Consider the following 19,854-nt stretch of genomic DNA (forward strand, 5'->3'; position numbering starts at 1 on the left):
GCAGGATGAAAAAGTTCTAGATATTGGTTCTAAAACAATGTGAATATATTTAATACTATTCAACTGTATATTCAGAAATAGTTAACATGGTAAATTTTATGGTATGCATTTTTACCACAATAAAAAAATTCACAGCAAAACACAAAGTAGATTATAAAGCAAAAACATAATAAACAGGGGCGCCTGGGTGGCTCAGTGGGTTAAAGCCTCTGCCTTCGGCTCAGGTCATGATCTCAGGGTCTTGGGATCGAGCCCCACATCGGGCTCTCTGCTCAGCAGGGAGCCTGCTTCCCCCTCTCTCTCTGCCTGCCTCTCTGCCTACTTGTGATCTCTGTCTGTCAAATAAATAAATAAAATCTTGAAAAAAAACCCATAATAAACAAGGAATCTATGAACATAATGCCAAAATATTTTTGGAAAAAGTAAAATATTGTTCATCCTCGTAATCTATTTTATTTTTTTAAGATTTTATTTATTTATTTATTTATTTGAGCTGAAGGCAGAGGCTTCAACCCACTGAGCCACCCAGGCGGCCCCGTAGTCTATTTTAAAAATGAATTTTACTGTGATCATTGTTTCACAGGTGTATCCGATCCATAAGTTTTGTATATTAAAGATCTACAGTATTTTCTGATGTCAATTATAGCACAATATACTGTATTTTAAGATAATTTATTTTTTAAAATGTAACTTTTTGACTGACACTTATTATATGATCAATAAGATCATTTAAAATTACTATAAAAAATGTCCTTTCTAACCATATAATTAGAAAGAAAACAAAAGGTATTTGATATTTGTTTTTTTAAAGAAACATATCTTTCATGTCTTCATTTCTGAAACATGGTAACTGCTTTAATATCCTTCCCTGTTCAGTCTAACATCTGTAACTGTCCTGCATCAGTTCCAACTGACAGTTTCATCTCCTCCCTGTGGATTGTACTTCCTACCTTTTTACATGGCTAGTAATTTTTTAAAATTGGATTCTAGGCATTTGAATTTTATTTTGTTGTGTACTGGATATTTCTGTATTCCTATAAATATTCTGGAACTTTGTTTTAGGATTTGGTTAAACCACCTGGAACTAGTTGGATCCTTTGGGTCTTGTTTTTAAGATCTGTTAGTCAGGACCAGAGCAGTGTTCAGTCTAGGACTAATTAGCCCTTACTACTGAGGCAATACTCTTCTGGGTACTCTATGCTTCCCTCCCCCACTTCCCATCGCCCCCTCCCCCATGAATCTTGAGGTTTTCAAGTCCAGCCAGTGAGGACAGACACTATTCCCAGCCCTATGTGAGTGCCAGTCAATTACCTCTAATCTTTTTGGACGGTTCTTTCTCTGGGCTCAGATAGGTTCTTTACATGTATGTGCTGATCACTCCTCAGCTGAATACTCAAGTGGGAACCTCCTGAAAACCTCCAGAATTTCCTTCTCTGCACCATTCCCTCCTTTTTTATACTCTGCACTAGCAGCCTTGGCCTCCTCAGGCTCTCAGCTTTGTCTTCTCAACTCACCAACTTTGCCTGGCTCAGCCTGGGCTCCCCTTCTCTGCACTGTGACCTGCAGACTAAGCTCTTTCAAGGCAGTAAGCGGTGGGTAACTGTAGGGCTGACTTCAGTTGTTTCCCATCTGGCAGGGATCACTGTCCCTTGCTTGATACCTGGTGCCTTTCAAACTGTGTTACAGATACTTTGTCAACTCTTTCGGTTGTTTCAGATGGGAGAAACGAGTCCTTCATGTTGGCCAGAATTTTAAGTCTACATCTAAGTTTCCCCAAACGTGCTTTTATCCAAAAAGCTCTTTATCCATTTAGAAGAATTAAAAAGAGTTGGTTTATGTCTTTCTCAACCATAACTCTAGTTTTCTTCACCTGAAAACTATTCCTGACCAGAGGAATGGCCCTTTGCTACTGTAGCAACCCCACTGCTCACTCCAAGTTGTTGGAATAGAGCTGCCTCTGAATATAAACCAAGCTGCACTAAATCACTGTGTGTGTACTTCACCACGACCGGCAAAACACAACTGTAGTTCTAGGTAGAGCCACTTGAACTAGAGCAGCGGCATTAAATCTTTGCCTCACTCAAGTCTGGCTATTCTGTGGTTTGCTTTACAGCTGACATGTCAAAGACATTATGAAGAAGAAGATGAAACTCAAAGGTAAGATTTATAAACATACGCTCCCTGCTCTCAGATTAAGTGTCCCTAAAGACTTCAACCTAAAGTGGATCTCTGTAAGTCAAATTCCTTGCACGTGCACACGCTGAGGTCTTCTATTTGGGTACCAGTGGGAATTGCTAAGTAACTATGTAAATCTGACGATAGGAAGGGACAAGCACTTATTTGACAGTGTTGGGGGGGGTGCAAAATGTGAAACAGTAACAAATGAAAAAGGCCTGGAGATCCAGAGGAAGGACAAGGACATCTCAGGCATGTACGGATGTATGAACGTGTTAAGTGCACTATAGAAATAAGGCAGACTCTGGGGCCTGGGTTCGAGTCCTGTCTGAGACACCGAGAGTTGTATCATCTTGGGAAATTCACTCATCCTTCCTGTCTTCGTTCCCGCCGTACTGCCTCGTAGGGTTGTTATAAGAATTAAATGAACTCCCATGTGCAAAGCACTTAGTGTCTGCACAGACTGAGCTCAATAGAAACTTCGCTGTCAGTTTCATCATAATTGTTGTTGTCTTGAGAACAACAGGTGGAAATATACAGGAAATATAGAGAAATATACAGTGTACAGGAGCTGAAAAGATTATAGACTACACAGCATTAAGAGCAAGGTCTCCTTGAGAAGGTAGAATAAGAGCTGGGGAAGCAAAGAACGAATAATGGAAATGGGCAGTAATTCTGGGGGTAGGAAAGGGAATGAGCTGACATCCCAAGGTAAAAATGTTTGACATATGAGGAAGTCAAGTTGGCATGTATGGTGTTGCTGGGCAGTAGAGAGTGGTAAGCCTGGAAGAGCAAAAAATTACTAGGTTTGGCAACTGTTTAGATGTGGCAAATGAGGAGGAAGGCAATGTCATGTACAACTCAGATATAAGCTAGACATCCACATGACCCAGTCTCAGAGCAACGATAAACTGAAAAAAAGTCTAGCAAACAAAACTATTTTAAAACTAATGAAGAATTTTGCTTGCCATTTTTTTTAAAGATTTTATTTATTTAATTTGACAGACAGAGATCACAAGTAGGCAGATAGGCAGAGAGAGAGAGGAGGAAGCAGGCTCCTGCTGAGCAGAGAGCCTGATGCGGGACTCGATCCCAGGACCCTGAGATCATGACCTGAGCTGAAGGCAGTGGCTTAACCCACTGAGCCACCCAGGCACCCTTTGCTTGCCATTCTCCAAGAACATTAAAAAGCATGCAATTCACAAGCTTTAGGAACAATTCTTAAACATCGCTTTCCTTTTCTCATTAGCTCTGGAACATCTCGTTCTCTTGACCCCTCACTTTCCATTTCTCCTGTCATGAAACTCTCGACAGTGTCAGCCCACGAGACCCTGTCTCTTGTTCTCTCCTCCTTTCTTTCCGTCTCGTCTCTGTTTATCCACTCTCCCAATTTTGAATCATGAGGCCGAGGGGCTGTCCTGAGAAAGGCAAAGCCATTAAAGACAATATTCTGGCAGATCCCACCACACGGGCAGAGGAAAACCCTATAGGGGGCTCCCTCATAGCTTTGTGAGCCTGGTGGGAAGGTAAGCCTCCAGAAGAAAATTGAGGTGGGAGAGCATCCTGTTTTCTGAGGTGCGGGAGGTGGAGAAGCCTGATTCCCGGCACGGCCCCCTCCTCTGGGCTTCCAGCAGCACCCTCTGGGCTGTTTATGAACTGGCGTCGAAGTCTGGGGCTGTGGTGGCGAGCCTGCCAGGGCTGATGAGGACATAGCATTTGTGGGAATTCTGTGACTCCAGAAGGCAAAAGGTCAGTTTCTTTTCATTGACAGTGTTCTCGCTGCCCGAGGGTTTATCTCCAGGAATCTTGACTGGTTTCCAGGGTCAGGCTTCACCTCCATTGTTATCTGGAAGCACAGGAACAGCCCTTTTGTCCGGCCAGACTGGGTTACACATTGGACCCCATTCCTCACGGCTCTGGAATCACGCCCTTCCCCCACCACTAAAGTTCTATACTCTTCCAGAACAGCTGGAAGAGGATTTTTAAAAACACTCAAACCTGCTCACGTTCCTCTCAGGCACACACATTTGTGCTCCATTTCTACTCCCCTCTGTATTTCCCTTTGCCTCTGGGCACCACAGAACTACCCGTGAACGCGATCCAACACTGGAATGCACTCTGGAGCTCAGAGACACGCCTGAAATCCCCTGCAAACACTTGTCTTTCACCCCTCCTCACACACAGAAAGGATGTGCGTGCATAACCCCCGAACTCACACGGGACTCCAGCAGCCCATAGCCACACTCAAAGGGGGTTCAAGTTACACGGGTGTTTGCTTACACCGCAGCTCGCACACTCCCACCCAGAAGTGTGTTCAGAGCTGCGTCAAGAACCCATCTCCGGGTTCCTGGAAACAAATGGCAGTAGAGAAGGGAAACAGGGCAGCTAAGAGAATGGCCCTGCTCTTCCCTCTTTTGTCCTGAAGCAAAACCATCAGGATTCTTTGAGCTAATGTGGGGTGCTGGGCTGCACTGTAGACTCTTACCCCAGGCCCTGATCTGACTCCAAGGCTAAAAGCAACAGTCTCCTCCCCAGCCGTGTCTGCTGGGTGCCTCCAGCTGTCCCGGGGGCGACTTTCCCTAAATGCAAACTATTAGCATTTCCTGTTAAAACATTTCTAATAAATAAATGAATACATCATCTTCCCAACCCAAAGCAGGTCTGAAAGCTACTAGGAGCTCCTCTGGGCTAAGGACAGACATGGACCACCCAGCACCAGCCCACTGGCTCAGGGCCAATGCTGCTTTTGTTTGAATTCCTGTATGAGTAACTGCTCTAGCTGACGCCAGCCAAACTCAGTGAAATATTATTTTTAATATTAAATAAATACATGATGGGATGTGTTGATCTATTTTTTTCCCAGTAAACTGCAGCATCACAACATAGGAACTGGCTCTTGTACCCAGATTTCCTCAGATAGCAGCAGGATGGGTGACACTATCTTAGACCTTCCTTATGGAGCACCTTTCCCTCAGGAGACAGGGAAGGCTCAGATGACGTTGACAGGACCCTATCTGGAGTCAGCTGGGAGTTCAGACTGTAGCAAAGCTTACAGAGGATCATCAACTATTCTCTTTCGTTTTTCTAACTTACTGTTTCCTTCCAATAAACAAAAAACTCAAGCTCTTTATATAAAAATCGGAAAGCTCCAATCAACAAGAAGCATCTGAAATCCCATTATCCATTCAGAGATAATTACTGCTACATTTTGGTGGATCCTCTTTCTAGCGTTTACATATTCATAGGCATATATCCCACTCATGAATGTTGCTTTTACAAAAATAGGCTCCCACTGTACACTGTACATATATATGCATACATTTTTAAAAGATTTTATTTATTTATTTGACCGACAGAGATCATAAGGAGGGAGAGAGGCCGGCAGAGAGAGGGAAGGGGAAGCAGACTCTCTGCTGAGCAGAGAGCCCAATGTGGGGCTCGACCCCAGGACACGAGGCCCATGACCTGAGCCTAAGACAGAGGCTTTAACCCACTGAGCCACCCAGGCACCCCTTCATATATGTTTTTTACGTGGAATTCATTTGGGGCATCTATTTTATACTTCCCTAAAACTCTGCTTGTAAGGGCTACATATTGCCCACCACTCAAATCTACCGTCATATTCTCAAGCAGACTCTCACTGTGGGATGTCAGGCTCCCTTCCAAGTTTTTACAATTACAAACAACTCTCCAGTAAACAAATCCTTGTAGCTAAATCTTTGCTTACATCCTTAATTATTTTCTTAGGATAAAGTCCCTAAAGTAGCATCTTGAGACTTTGGCTATGTATCGTCAAATTGCCCCCTGAAATGATTATACCAATGTACAGTGCCACCAGCAGGAAATCAAAACCTTCCCCTGCTTGTTACCATGTTGATATTATCCTTTAGAAACCACCTCTGACAATCTGTTAGACGAGAAAACAAAAATGAATCAACCTTAAACATTTAACATAAGAGGTGAGCTGTATGGAACTTTTCAGGTCTAGGTGGTGGACAGCGGTGAGTGACTGCCGTGTTGGGCAGTGAGGGGGACAGACAGAAAAGGACACCCTGGCTGTGATGGCTTTGAGGAAGGCTCAGACAGGAGAGAAGACTCTTTGACATCAGGCAAGCTTGAGGCTCAAAGAGGCTCTACCATGGGAAGATTCCCAAAACGTATCCTGAACGAAATTCATTTATTTGGAGGGAAGAGTGTCTGGGGTCGGAAGGCTTTGGGAATAGTGATACAAACCCAGTTAGACCAGTTTCCTCACAGGAGGACGTCTCCTGTACAATGCTAATGGGGGATGCTGAAGCTCCAAGGGGTGTGTGTTGCAGGGAGGGGGAGGTAATGGTTTCCAAGCTTTATATTTAAGCGCAGATCTGGCCCCCACTCTCATCTTTTTTATTTTCCACAGTGCATGTCATGGATCTAGCACTCGGTGGAACATACTTTAGGAACCACCATCTGATGCCGTGAGTGGAAAATGGTTTCCACAGAAAAGAAGGGATGGGAGAAGAGAGAAAGAAGAGGACAGGAAAGCAGGAGAATGGAAGGAAAATTGGAAAAAAAAAGGGGAGGCAGAAGAGGAACACAAAGAGGAAAAAAAAAAAGAGAATGAATGCAAAGTGAGAAGGGAAAATTTTAAGAGAATGAGGAAAAAAGTGGAGCTGGGAAGTCTCAATAGAGAGGTTCCTTATTACTGCTTTTAGGAGAGACCCAGGAGCCTGTAATCTCCTCCATGCTCAACTCCCCTGAAGGGCACCCCAGCCCTGAGCATGTCACTCTCTATGGTGGGGTTTCTCTGACATTGTTACCCACCTTGCAGGACCTTGCAATTAGCGAGGAAAACTCAGAATATAGAAATAAATGGTGGGCCCTAAAGAAAGCTAGAAAAAATAAAACATAGAATAAGGAAATCCAAAAATATTTAATTACTACATCTTTTATTGATGTCGTGTAGCTTCTTATAGCACAAAAGGACGTGACCAAAACCTAAACAAACACACTCTACTCAGCCAGAAGTCTAGTTGCCTAAAGACATTGACAGCTTTTAAATGCCATCTGGGCCTTTCAGCCAAGAAGGCCTGCTTTCAGACAAACCGAAAGTACCAAAGTGGTAAAATAAATTCCTAAAAGCTTAAATGGAGTGCATGTACACAGAGCCAAACCCTTTAGAATTCCCCAACAAAAAGTTATTTAATTGTTTAATGAAAGCTATTTGCTATTTAAAAAAAAAAAAAATCTCAAGGAACACATGCTAAGATAGAAGTAGGTATTTTGGTTTTTGTTTGTTTGTTTTTGTTTTAAAGATTCTATATATTTGTTTGAGAGAGAGAGAGAGCGAGCGAGAGAGCGAGCACGTCCTTGCATGCCTGGGAGAGACCCCAAGCAGGCAGAAGGGCAGAGGAGAGGGAGAAGCAAACTGCCAAAGAGTCAGAGACCAGTTGGGGGCTTGATCCCAGGATCCTAAGATCATGACCTGAGCCAAAGGCAGAAGCTTAACTAATTAAGCCACCCAGGCACCCCAGAAATAGATACTTTGAAATAAACTCATGGAGTCATCCAAATCTGAGTTCCCAAAAATATAGGGTAGGATTTGAAGTAGTTTCATTAAGACTGACGTCAGATTTCTTTAGAACAGTGATTCCCAAACTCCTCTTAATCACTAAGCTTTTTTTTTTTTTTTTTTTTTTTTTTTAATTTAAGGATTATTTCCTGCAGTCACTTATCTTAGGTCTTCATTCTATTCATGTGAGCAATTACTCATGGGTTCAATGCTGGGCTGTCAAGTTAACCAATGATATTCCAAAATTGTCTGTAATTTCAATAAATTTAAGACATAGTAACTAGTATGATACACCTAGGGTTAGTGGAGAGAGTAGATCCTATTCTACCCAAAAGAAAAAGAAACTTTGACATTTAATTAACCTAGTAAACCCCATCAGAGACAAGGAGCCTTTCATACTATTAAAAAATAAGGCGCAAGTCATTATTTCTGATTTTATAAATGCCCCGGGGATCCCAGACCCCAAGGATAAAAACCCTCACATTTGAGATTTTTCTGGGAACCTTCCAACTTTCGATATTTGCTGCCTATTTAAGAGTTGTCTCATTGTAAGCCTGTAAACCAGGGGTGGCCAGGAAGAGCCCAATGTTGCTGTCCTCACTTTCTGGGCCTGTGGCAGGCATCTCTAATCAGTCTCTACAATCTTTCCCATTGAGAGGTTTTTTTTTTTTTTTAATTTACTTCTTAATGCAGTGTTTTTTGCAACCAATTAATCAGAGTTGGTGTTGAAGGTGAAACCAACTTGTTTTTCCTGCTCTACCCTATTATCTTAGGGAATTTGTTCATAAGGCAAGTGCATGGGCTACAGACTCAGGATTTCACTGAGTAGGGAAACCCGAGATTCCATAATAAAGGAGCAGGATGTAGAAATGCAGAGAACTGAGACAGGTCAAGAATGAGAATAAGATGACTTTTCTCTTATCCCCTTGGGCAACTTGGTTATAAGTAGCTCTTCCTCATTCTTTTTGCTCTTCGTACTCCACTTCTTAACACAGGTGCAAGAATTGGATAAACAAGTATCAGAATGAACAGGAAAGGTTGGTCCAATAATGCATTAGTCTGGGCTGGGGAAACTTCCAAAATGGTCTTGGACTAATACTAATATGACCCTACCAGGCCATGGGGTCAGAGTGCTGTGGTCTCCCAAATCCTTTCTCTTCCAGTAATTCCTTGGAGCTTGCCAGCCTTGTGAGAAAGGCAGAAAAGATGTCATGTTCCCTTTAACGTAGGAGGCAAGAGAAGCTTAGAGAAGGTGAGTGATTTTGCCAGGTCATTTGGCTAGGAAGGGAAAGAACTGGAAAGAGAATCCAGAATAGAAAACTCAGAGGACAGCGCCCTTTCAATGCATTTATGCTACTCCCATTGGGGTATGCTGTGCCAGTAGACAGGGCAGGGCCAGGAGATTGTTTCAAAGATTTGGTATAAAATGACACTTCTTGAGATTTTTAGGGGAAACATTTTGATATAAAAAATGTAAAGACACATTATGAAGTAGAATGTAGAACTTGTACGACTTTTTATGATAAAAATACAAGGTTTTGAAGATATTGGCATTAATGTGGACATTTTGTGGCCCTGCCTCAGACTCTGATGGTTCTTTCTTTGCTCTCTGCTCTTCTGCTGGGAAGGAGGGAGATGAACTGTCCTCCATCATACTGCTTCTCACCTCTTCCTCCTTCCCTCTCCTCCTTTGTTTTTCTTCCCTCCTCCTCCTCCTTGTTCTTCTTGTCCTTTGTATTTACTTAAGTGATGTTGTCCTTCTCAGAGACCCCCAAGGGCAGCTTGCTTGTGAGTCATCTCAGAGCTATGGGGCTGCTGTGGTCGGTTTCTGATGAGGCTCTCTTCTTGGCTTACAGACAGCTGCCTTGCCAACATGTCCACACATGGCAGAGAGAGAAAAAGGCTCTTTGCTCTGTTTCCCCCCATCCCTCAACTTTTTAAGAAAGACTTCATTTATTTATTAATTATTTATTAATTATTTATTATATATTATTATTTATTATTTATTTGAGAGAGAGAGAGCATAAGCGGGGGAAGGGGCAGATGGAAAGGGAGAAGCAGACTCCAGGCTGAGCAGGCAGCCTGACTCGGGGCTCTATCCTGGGACCCTGAGATCAAGACCTGAGTGGAAGGCAGATGCTTAACCCACTGAGTCACCCACATGCCTCTGCTGTGTCTTCTTATAAGCACACTACACCCATCATGGGGTTCTACCTCATGACCTCGTCTTAACCAAAGACCTCATCTTCAAATGCCATCATATTGGGCTTGGGGACTCAGTAAATGAATTTGGAAGGAACACAATTCAGTCCATAGTGATCAGTTAGGATGATTTTGGTTGTAAGTAATAGAAGATCCAAATCAGGGACTTAAACCATAAAATGCATTTGTTGGCCCAGATACCTGGAGGGAAATTAGGGTAAGACTCAGGATTAGGTGATGTAGAGCCTGAACCACATCATCAAGGACTTTGATGTCCATAGTGTTACCTTCATACTAAGACTGTTTATTTTCTCAGCGTGGGATGTCTGAGACTTTGTGCTTCTCGGTTCACCTCCGTGACCATGTCTCATTAGCTATAATTATGGCATGGACCAAGTCCTAAACCAATCACACTGTGGCCAGTGTGAAGGACTTTACTGATTCACTTAAACCAAAGTTCATTCCAAGAGCTGAAGGAAGACTCAGCCCTTCTAAATTTCACAACTGTTTCATATTCTGGGAAAGAAAGGAGAAAAGATGGGAGGTGACTCTGGTGCTCACTATACTTTCCTCTTTAAAACTGTCCACTTTAAGCTGTTGGCTGTAGCTGGCACATAGCAAGTTCTTAGTAAATATGATCTGTTTAACTGACCATCTGCCTGCTGATTACCAGCTGGAATGACCATTCTAGGAAGCAGTAATAATGACCCTACAGGACACATAAAGGGAAATGCTATGAATATTATGGTCAACTCTCCTTTGGACTCATGTTGTGGCAACAAAAAGGAATTTAAGAAAGGCACAGAGGTCTCTGGTCCCCAAAACTGCATTTGGGGTTTCACTGGGTCCACATTTCATCAGCATCCACTCTTTCCTCCAGGTCTGGGAAGAGCCATCTGCATTTTTCTTCCATATGGAAATTGGCATTTTATCGTGCCCACATGGTAGGATCTGTGTTTTGAGTTTATTTAAATCACTTTGCAAATGATTGCAGAATATCTTTATATCTATGTCTAGATAACTATCTATCTATCTTAAGTAGATAGATATTTGTAACTTAAGAGTTGGGAGCCCATTATACTAAGTGAAATAAGCCAGACACAAAAGGACACATACCGTATGACTCCACCATGAGGTAGCTGGAGTGGCCAAATTCCTAGGGATGGGCAGAGAATGTGGGTGCCAGGGGCAGATGGGGAGTTAGTGTTTGATGGGGACAGAGTTCCAGTGTGGGAAGAAGAGGCTCAGTGATGGGTGGTGGTTAATGGTGGGTTCAGTGACAATGGGAAGGTACTTACCACAGTTGAACTGTATGCTTAAAAATGGTTAAGATGGTAAGTTTTATGTTACACGTATTTTACCACAGTTTTTAAAAAAGGAGTCACATGTGGGCTTTCCTTTCTTTAACCTTATCTTCACCATCATTCTTTAAAAATCTCTATTCTGGGGTGCCTGGGTGGCTCAGTGGGTTAAAGCCTCTGCCTTTGGCTCAGGTCATGATCCCAGGGTCCTGGGATTGAGTCCCACATCGGGCTCTCTGCTAGGTGGGAGCCTGCTTCCCCCTCTCTCTCTGCCTGTCTCTCTGCCTACTTGTGATCTGTCAAATAAATGAATAAAATCTTTTTTAAAAAGGTAAAAAAAAAAAAAAAAAAAAACCAACACCTCTTTTCTGTTCTTACTATTAACATCTTACTTGAATGGCCAGCAAAATGGTTTTCCACCTCAGGCATCTGGACTTCTTTTTTTAATGGTTAAATTAAGGCTTTCCATTTAGGTACTCTAGATTTCATTCTAGATTTACAATGCAGTTTCTTTTCTAAGATGTGCCTTTCCATGTTTCCCCTCTCAAACAACAAAGTTAAAAATTTTGCAGCCTTTTTTTCTTTCCCAAATAGACTAACTGGTTAATTTTTGCTTAACACCATTTTAGGTAAGATTCAGCAAAAGCCAAATTGTACCACTTATTGGGCTGTAGCACGAATGATGTATTTCCCCTAGGTGCTTGCTCAAGGGGTACCTCCCCTGCCAGGCTCTTTATGAACATAATTGCACCGGGTTGCCCAGCCTCTCTGAAAGGTGGGGGGATCGTCTCCGTTATACACAGGGGCCCCCAGAGAGCTTAGGTAACTGAATCAAATCTCACACGTGGTGTCTTTGGCTCCAAAGCTGTGGAATGTCTTTCTTTCTCTACTGCCTGCACCCTGTCTTTTCCTTCTACTCCAAGGCATTAGCTATCTTATTTCTGACCCCCTGGAGCACTGACTACCTTCTGTGGGGACTGGGAAGCCTGCCCATGAGAGCTGGCAGTGGGATCCCCTGCAGTAAGAAAGGAATCATCACACTTTTTTGACTCACATCCCCTGGCTCCCCTCTCTTGCAACCCAGTTCCCGGCACCCCCCCCCCCCCCCCAGCTCTCCAGCAGCCACCACCACATCTAACCCAAAGGACACTTCCGTCCTCACCTTGAGACAGCCTGGATAGAGACAGATCCCCTTCCTCCCTCTTTTGAGGAGAAACAAGAACATTTGTCAAAAGTAAAGTAAAACACAAAAGTTTACTGTGAATTTAAGATGAAACCAAACCAAATTGCAATCAGGACAGACAAAACCATCAAAGTAGATGTCCTGACTGTAGGGGGACCTTTTTCATGATGTGAAGGAGTCCTTCCAGAGTGGCTCAGGGTTGATCCGGCTGTAGTTCTATGCCCCATATGCACTCCCAGATCTCCTCAAGGGGAAGGTAGCCAAATTCGGACTCGTTCATCCTTCCTGGGCCAACAGTAGGTCCAGGGGCCAAATGGACCATTGCTCCTAGAGCCAGAACCTTCACATCTCTCCAGCATTCAAGTGACATGATACTTGGAACCTATTGTCCTCTTTGGGTGGGGTGGGGGGTGATGGTAAAGGAAACTAAAATACTGAGCGCTGGGGCGCCTGGGTGGCTCAGTGGGTTAAATCCTCTGCCTTCGGCTCGGGTCATGATCTCTGCTCAGCGGGGAACCTGCTTCCTCCCCTCTCTCTGCCTGCATCTCTGCCTTCTTGTGATCTCTGCCTGTCAAATAAATAAATAAAATAAAATCTTTAAAAAAAAATAAATAAATAAAACAAAATAAAAACTGAGCGCTGGTGTGAGAGCAGCACAGCGTGAGGGCATGCCTGCAGACAGGGTGTTGTAAGGAAGAGTTAAGAGCGTGTTCAGGTTCCAGCAGCGTCCACCGCTGGCGGTGAGATGTCATGCTGGGCAAATCATTCCACCGCTCCACATCCCATTTCCCTCTTATATTGGGTAGCAGGGAGGACTGACGAGGTAAATACACACAGCACTCAGTAACATCCCCAAATGGTCACTGTTATCCATGACCTTGTGCTCTAGGTGTCAGTGCCCCTATTACACCGATGAGGCAGCCTTTAAACGCAGGTCTGGGTGGTCAGGGGCCCCCTTCTTTCCATTTCCTCATCACAGTGGCCGTCATATACGTATTTGTTCTCATCTTGTCTTGCACTGTGACGAAGCGGCACATTCGTGGAGGCCATGATAGCCCTAAATAAACAAGTGTTTGAACTGAATGCATGAATGCCCGCGTTAGTGAAAGGAGAGGAAATGATTTGAATTCAAGAGACAGGAAAAGCATTTATACCAGCAGGTAATAGATTAATTCATTTAGACAGCAGTTGGTTAATATTTACTGAGTATTTATAGAATACCAGGCCCTGTGATTATAGGTTGTACCATTTTGGATGCCTGGAGGAAGTGGGGAAGGCAGGGTTGTGGGGGGGTTGGAGGAATGGGAAAGTTGATCTTACAAAATGAAAGTCTAAACTATAATATTTAATATTACATTCTTGTTTTCAGACAATTGTAATCCTCAAACTGGGCTAAGAAAGTATTATTAGAGGACATAAAACTAATAATGTGACTTGTAATCACTGTATTAATAGTTGTTATTCCCCAAATCCTGGTTATATGAATGCTTTGTGGGTGATCTCTCAAAGCTAGTGATTTCAAATTTGAAATGAGCAGAGAGCCCAGGTGAAAGTTTTCTTTTTTTTTTTAATTTACTTTTTAAAAATTAATTTAAAAAATTTTTAATAAACATGTAATGTATTTTTATCCCCAGGAGTACAGGTCTGTGAATTGCCAGGTTTACACACTTCACAGCACTCACCATAGCACATACCCTCCCCAATGTCCATAACCCCACCATCCTCTCCCGACCCCTCTCCCCCCAGCAACCCTCAGCCTGTTTTGTGAGATTGAGTCTTCTATGGTTGGCGGAGGTTTTTATTGGACTTTGCTATGGGCAGAAAATACTTGTTTCTTTCTTTGTCTTTTTTTTTTTTTAAAGATATTTTCTTTATTTATGTATTTGACAGAGAGAGAGATCACAAGTAGGCAGAGAGACAGGCAGAGAGAAAGGAGGAAGCAGGCTCCCACTGAGCAGAGAGCCTGATGCAGGACTCAATTCCAGGACCCTGCAATCATGAGCTGAGCCAAAGGCAGAGGCTTAACCCACTAAGCCACCCAGGCGCCCCCAGAAAGTACTTGTAAAGAAGACACCATGCCTTGGATTGGAGGACAACATTCTCAAGAACAGGCCTTCATGTCTTGAAGGAGGTTTATGTTCCTTGAGCCATTAATTTAATTTATGAAGAGGACAGGCAACCAGTAGGAGCCCCAAAGGTCAGAGGTACGTGCAGTTAGTTGAGGGTAATATCACCTTTGCCGGGAAGGCTTGATGTAGTTGGGGTTGTGGATGGATTGGTGGGGGTGGGGGTGGCGAGAGGGAGGAACCTGGGCCAAGGATCCCTAAGTGTGGGCATCTGCGGGTTCAGACAGGTAAAAACACAGACAGGTTAAAGCAGGTTGGATCACAGGTGAACAGTGAGAAAGGGCTCATGGGAGTGGCTCTCAAGCGTGAATCCTCGAAATGAGTGTTGAAATAGGAGTGAGATACATCTGGGGACCTCACTCCTCTTGCAGTCAATCTTGAGTCAGTCAAAGGATCTTGGTGGATGCAGAAAGGGGACTCTGGAAGGCGGTCTAGTAAAGTGCCTCCAAGCACAGTTTGAATCCCAGTCTGTCACAGGTTGTCACAGTTGGATCATTTAATCTTCAGGCTTCCACTTCCTCATGCATAAAGTGGGGATGACAACAGCACCTGCCTCACTGGGTTGTCCTGAAAATGAAATACCGTGATGACTGTCGCCAGCTCAGCACCACACCCAGCACCTTGGTGCTCCAGACCGGGCAGTGATGAGCACCATGGAACTATGGAACTGTTTATGGAGCACTATGGAACTGTCAAGACTTAGGGCTACCACTTCTGGCTTGGGAGCCCCTCAAGGGCAGGTTCTATGGTTTTATTGTTAAGTACTCGTTAAGTTACTTAGTTCTTCATTGTTATTGTTGTTAATAAAATAAATTACCTGTTTGGAAACATGGCTTCCGCTTCTAGGGGTGTCTAATAACTGATAACAAGCAATCTTTCTGGAATCCACTCTTTTAGCTTTTTTCTGCCAGAAGAAAAGTGATAGCTGAGCAATAGCTGTACAGTTCAGCGGTCATGTGATTTGTCCCTGCCCCCAGGCTTCTCCTCACTTATTCCCTGAACCCCAGAGCCCGACAAAGGCAACAGCATCAATAGAAAGAAGAAAGAAATATGAAAGCAAAAAATGGAGAATTTTTGACTCAGAGGGTTGGAAGGCATTAAAGGTTCTCCTGACCAACCCCGCTACCCCTGAGTCAGTGAGGATGGTAACTGATGTCAAGAAGGGAACAGGAGGGCACCTGGGTGGCTCGGTGGGTTAAAGCTCTACCTTCAGCTCAGGTCATGATCCCAGGGTCCTGGGATCGAGCCCCGCATCGGGCTCTCTGCTCACCGGAGAGCCTGCTTCCCCATCTCTCTCTCTGCCTGCCTCTCTGCCTGCTTGTGCTCTTCGTCTGTCAAACAAATAAACAATAAAATCTTAAAAAAAAAAAAAAGAAGAAGAAGCGAACAGGAGAGAGGTGAAAGGAGGGAGGAAGAGAGCCTTCCAGAGACAGGCAGGGTTAAGGCTCTTAGGTGGCTCCTCAGAAGCTTTGCCTTCTTACCGTGCTGACAACGGACCAGTGTTGTGTTGCACAGGCTGAGATCCTTGGCAGCAGACAGGCCATCTCTTCTCCCGATCCTGAGGTTCCTGGCTAAGAATTTCTTTCGCACAGACAGTGAGTGTCTCCTCTGTATACTCTCACTAGATAAACTTGGTTAAATTATAACAGACTTCTTTATTTCTTTTTACCCCACTCACTCTATCCTGCTTAGATTTCTTAGTACCTGACGCATCTTACCATCTTTCTTTGCAACCCCTCTTCCTTATGAAATGTCTCTCTACAACTCTTATTCCGAGCACAGCCTTTTGTTTTTTTAATGTCCCTTCACTTCCTTATTTTCTCTCCCTTTGCCTCTTCAACTCTCTATCTCCTGCCCTTTTGCCCTTCTGTTCTGGTTATTTATTTACTTTTCTGTCTTACCCGCTATTCATCTTGCTCTAACGCCACAGACGAGTTTCCACTCAACTTCAGCCCAAGACAAGTCCATCTCTTCATAGAGAGAAAGAGCTAGGAAAAATCCAGAGCTCTGGGTTTGTCCCTTCTCTTACTGTGTGGCTCTGTTATTCCCTTAGTGCTTTCAATTTTCAGTTGCAGCATTGACAAGAGAGAATGAACTACAGTTTTGCTTGGGACCGTGTTCCATGAATCATGCCAGGCCGGTGCTATGCCATTGATATTATCCTCGTTTGGGACGAGATATTCTGGTTGAAATCCAATCTCAGCTACTTTATAGCCCACAAGCATTGGGAAACTTTGTAATTATTGGTTGACTTTGCTTTGGAATTACAGAGGCTTTGGCAGAGAGCTTCTTCAAAGTCAGTGTAGTTCACTGCATCACCTGATTTCTGCATCCCTGAATCCAGGGAAGGGGACACTCACTAGTTTCCAAGGCAGCCTGGGTCGCTTTGAGGGCCAAGTAAGAAAGCTGAATTTTCAAAGAAAACATGCTCATGTTTGGTCATGGTGGTGGTTTGCTTAGCAAACTATCCCTCCATGACTGACAATTAGTCTTCATTCTCAGTAGCCACAGGTCATTCCCCTCCAATCAGTTCTTTGCAAGAGAAAGGGCTTTAAAGTTATCAGAGTACAGGGCTGTTTGTCTTTTTGAAATTTACAGATGGGGGAGATAAAAAAGTGTTTGTAGTACCTGGATTCATTCTCATCAGCCTCATCATCAGGCATAGTAGTAACAGCTATCACTTCTATTCACTTGCTACGTGCCAGGCATTATTCTAAGCATTTTGTATACATGAAATCAAGAAAATTTGATTTCTCTAAATAACTTCTCCTCTTTGCTTTCCTAAAAGGGTCTAGAATGTAATGGCACATCAACGAGAGAAGGCATCTCAATGTCATCTGCTCCAAGCCCCAACTTTATAGGTACATCCCAGAGAGGGTAAGTGTTTTACTGAAGGTCACACAGCTATTAGTGGCAGAAAGGGATCTTAAAGGTCTTAATAACAACAAGCTCACCATTCAGATCCAGGATCAAGTAAGGTATTTTATGAACCTGAGATTCTTTTGTTCAAACACTGCCTCATTTTGCTTTCCATATGTTGAGGACTCTGCCATAAGATGCTCAAATCACCTTTCTATTTTTCCTGCCTTCTTATCTTTTACAATATACCCCTCTTTGAATTCCTTTTCAGCCCTTGTAGCATCTCTCCTTTCATTTCCCAGTCTACTTTAGAAGTTTTCTAACGTAGCCAAGTGAGTTTTCTTCCCAAGTAAGAGTGAGATTTCTGGCTGGGAAACCAAACAATCATTTTGACCTCACTGCCATTGGCTTCTACCAGAACAACTGACAAACACAGCTCACTTGAACTATTCAAGATCTGCTGGATCTTTTTCCTCGGATGGCTTAAGGTGAAGGATACAAGCAGCAGTGAAGAGGAGAGGAGACCTTTGGGTAGAAAAGGACATGGATAAGTGTCTTAGCTGGCTGCATGTCGAACGGACACCTCTCTGGCAGGAGAAAAGTGAGCTGGATCCCTGGCTATCTGTTTCCATGGAAATCCATCTAAATTTTGCTTCTGGGACAGCCCAGGAGCACAATATGGAAACTCCTGTCCGGTTCTGGTTATGAACATTTCTTCCCAAGAGCCTCTGTCCCATCCACATTTGGAACGAGGTCTGGCAGCATTCATAGACAGGAAAGATTTTGTGCTCTCAGGACATGGGAATATTCTATGCTAGCAGCTGCTCGCTCTTTCTTTCTCTTTTTAAAATGAGTTTGGTGCATCAGCGTGTGGACACATAGAACAATTTAAAATTATAGTTACCTTCAAATAATGACCGCTTTATAAACGGTATGGACAGGGACAGATGAACCAAATTCAACTTATCACTAATGCTAAGGCTATTCCCAAACTATTTGATTGTACAGAATTATTGCTCAAAATGTTTATTGGGTTTGAGTTTCATTTATTTTTTAATATAGATATAATTATAGTTGTATTTGTTGGGAAAAGGTACTGAAGACAGATTGGTTGATTTTTAATTAGGTTTTGGGCAAAAGTGTGTTTTCCTAAATTGTCTGCACTTTTCTCCGCTTCCTAACTAGAAAGATGGGGTTTGTATGGATTTGAGGGTCACACTCATCAGGGCCTGAATCTTCATCATCCCCCTTGTAACTGGAATCTCATGCATGTGACTTAACACTCCTTCCATGTAACAGCACTTCTCTCACAGACCAATGTGAGGTTCAAACAAGATATTTGGAAAGCACGCAGCATAAGTTTGCATAGTGCTGAGTATATAGACGCTCAGTAAATGTTAGTTTCCTTCTATCCCTCTGTGTGTGTGTGTGTGTGTGTGTGTGTGTGTGTGTGTGTACTTGGAATGAAGAGGAGGAACTAAGTTGATGAACATAAATTGGAAGACCACTCTAGGAATAAGTGATTCGTAAACAATCAAACTAACAAAATAAATCAAACACAAAGCAGAAAGGAACAGAGGTGAGAAGTGGAAAGAACATTTAGAAAAATGCCATCAACAGGAATTGACTAAGCACTTGTTACTGATGCGTTTAGATCCTCAACCAGGTGACCAACATGCAGGGTTCTTGTCCTCAAAGAGCATTCACTACTTTTAGGGAGATTTATTCGTTTGTAAAAGATAATAAAAATGCAAAAGAGTTGTTCCTCTTGGTGTTGAGAGGAGAGAGCAATCTCTCTCTACGGCATCTTTGGAGACCAGAGAGTTCAGTGGTGCTGAATGAGATGAGATGCAGATGAGAAAGCCTTAACATGACCAGCCATTTGAGTCTGATGACAAAGGCTTGGGAATGGCTTAACCAGTGAGACTGCTGAGTTGTTGTCTTTTTTTTTTTTTTTTTTTTTTAAATAGCGGTGGTGAAAAATGATCTTGATATTCTTCAGAACAACAGAGAATCCCAAAACAAACCTAAATGGGGCCCGGTAGTCTCATTGTATTTATGCTAGGGGGAATGAGGTGGGTGGACAAGCTGAAGCCATCCCTCGCATACTCCTGGTTTCCTTATTCCGCCTGAGAGACACCCATACCCTTTGTTGAGTTACTTATCCGGATCCTCCTTAAGCTCCCTTTCTTTCTTTTCCCAGCAGATCCCGGGAGAGATGGCCTTTCAACCCCGCGCGTCTCTGCTAAATGCCTTTTGGATCCCAGCGGTGGAGCCCACTGGATGGTTGGACTAACAGAGACTTCCTGAGGCCTCTTAGGGCTGGCAAAAAAGAATTCTAGCCAAATCGTTCAGGTTAGAAGAAAAATGACTGCTGCCCCCAAAGGGATTCCCATGACCGAGCACAGCAACCAACCCAAAAGGGTTAATGCTCCCCCCCCTTCTCTGCCCCCCCCC

This window comes from Mustela lutreola, chromosome 4 (genome assembly GCF_030435805.1).
Source record: "Mustela lutreola isolate mMusLut2 chromosome 4, mMusLut2.pri, whole genome shotgun sequence".
Lineage (NCBI taxonomy): Eukaryota > Metazoa > Chordata > Mammalia > Carnivora > Mustelidae > Mustela > Mustela lutreola.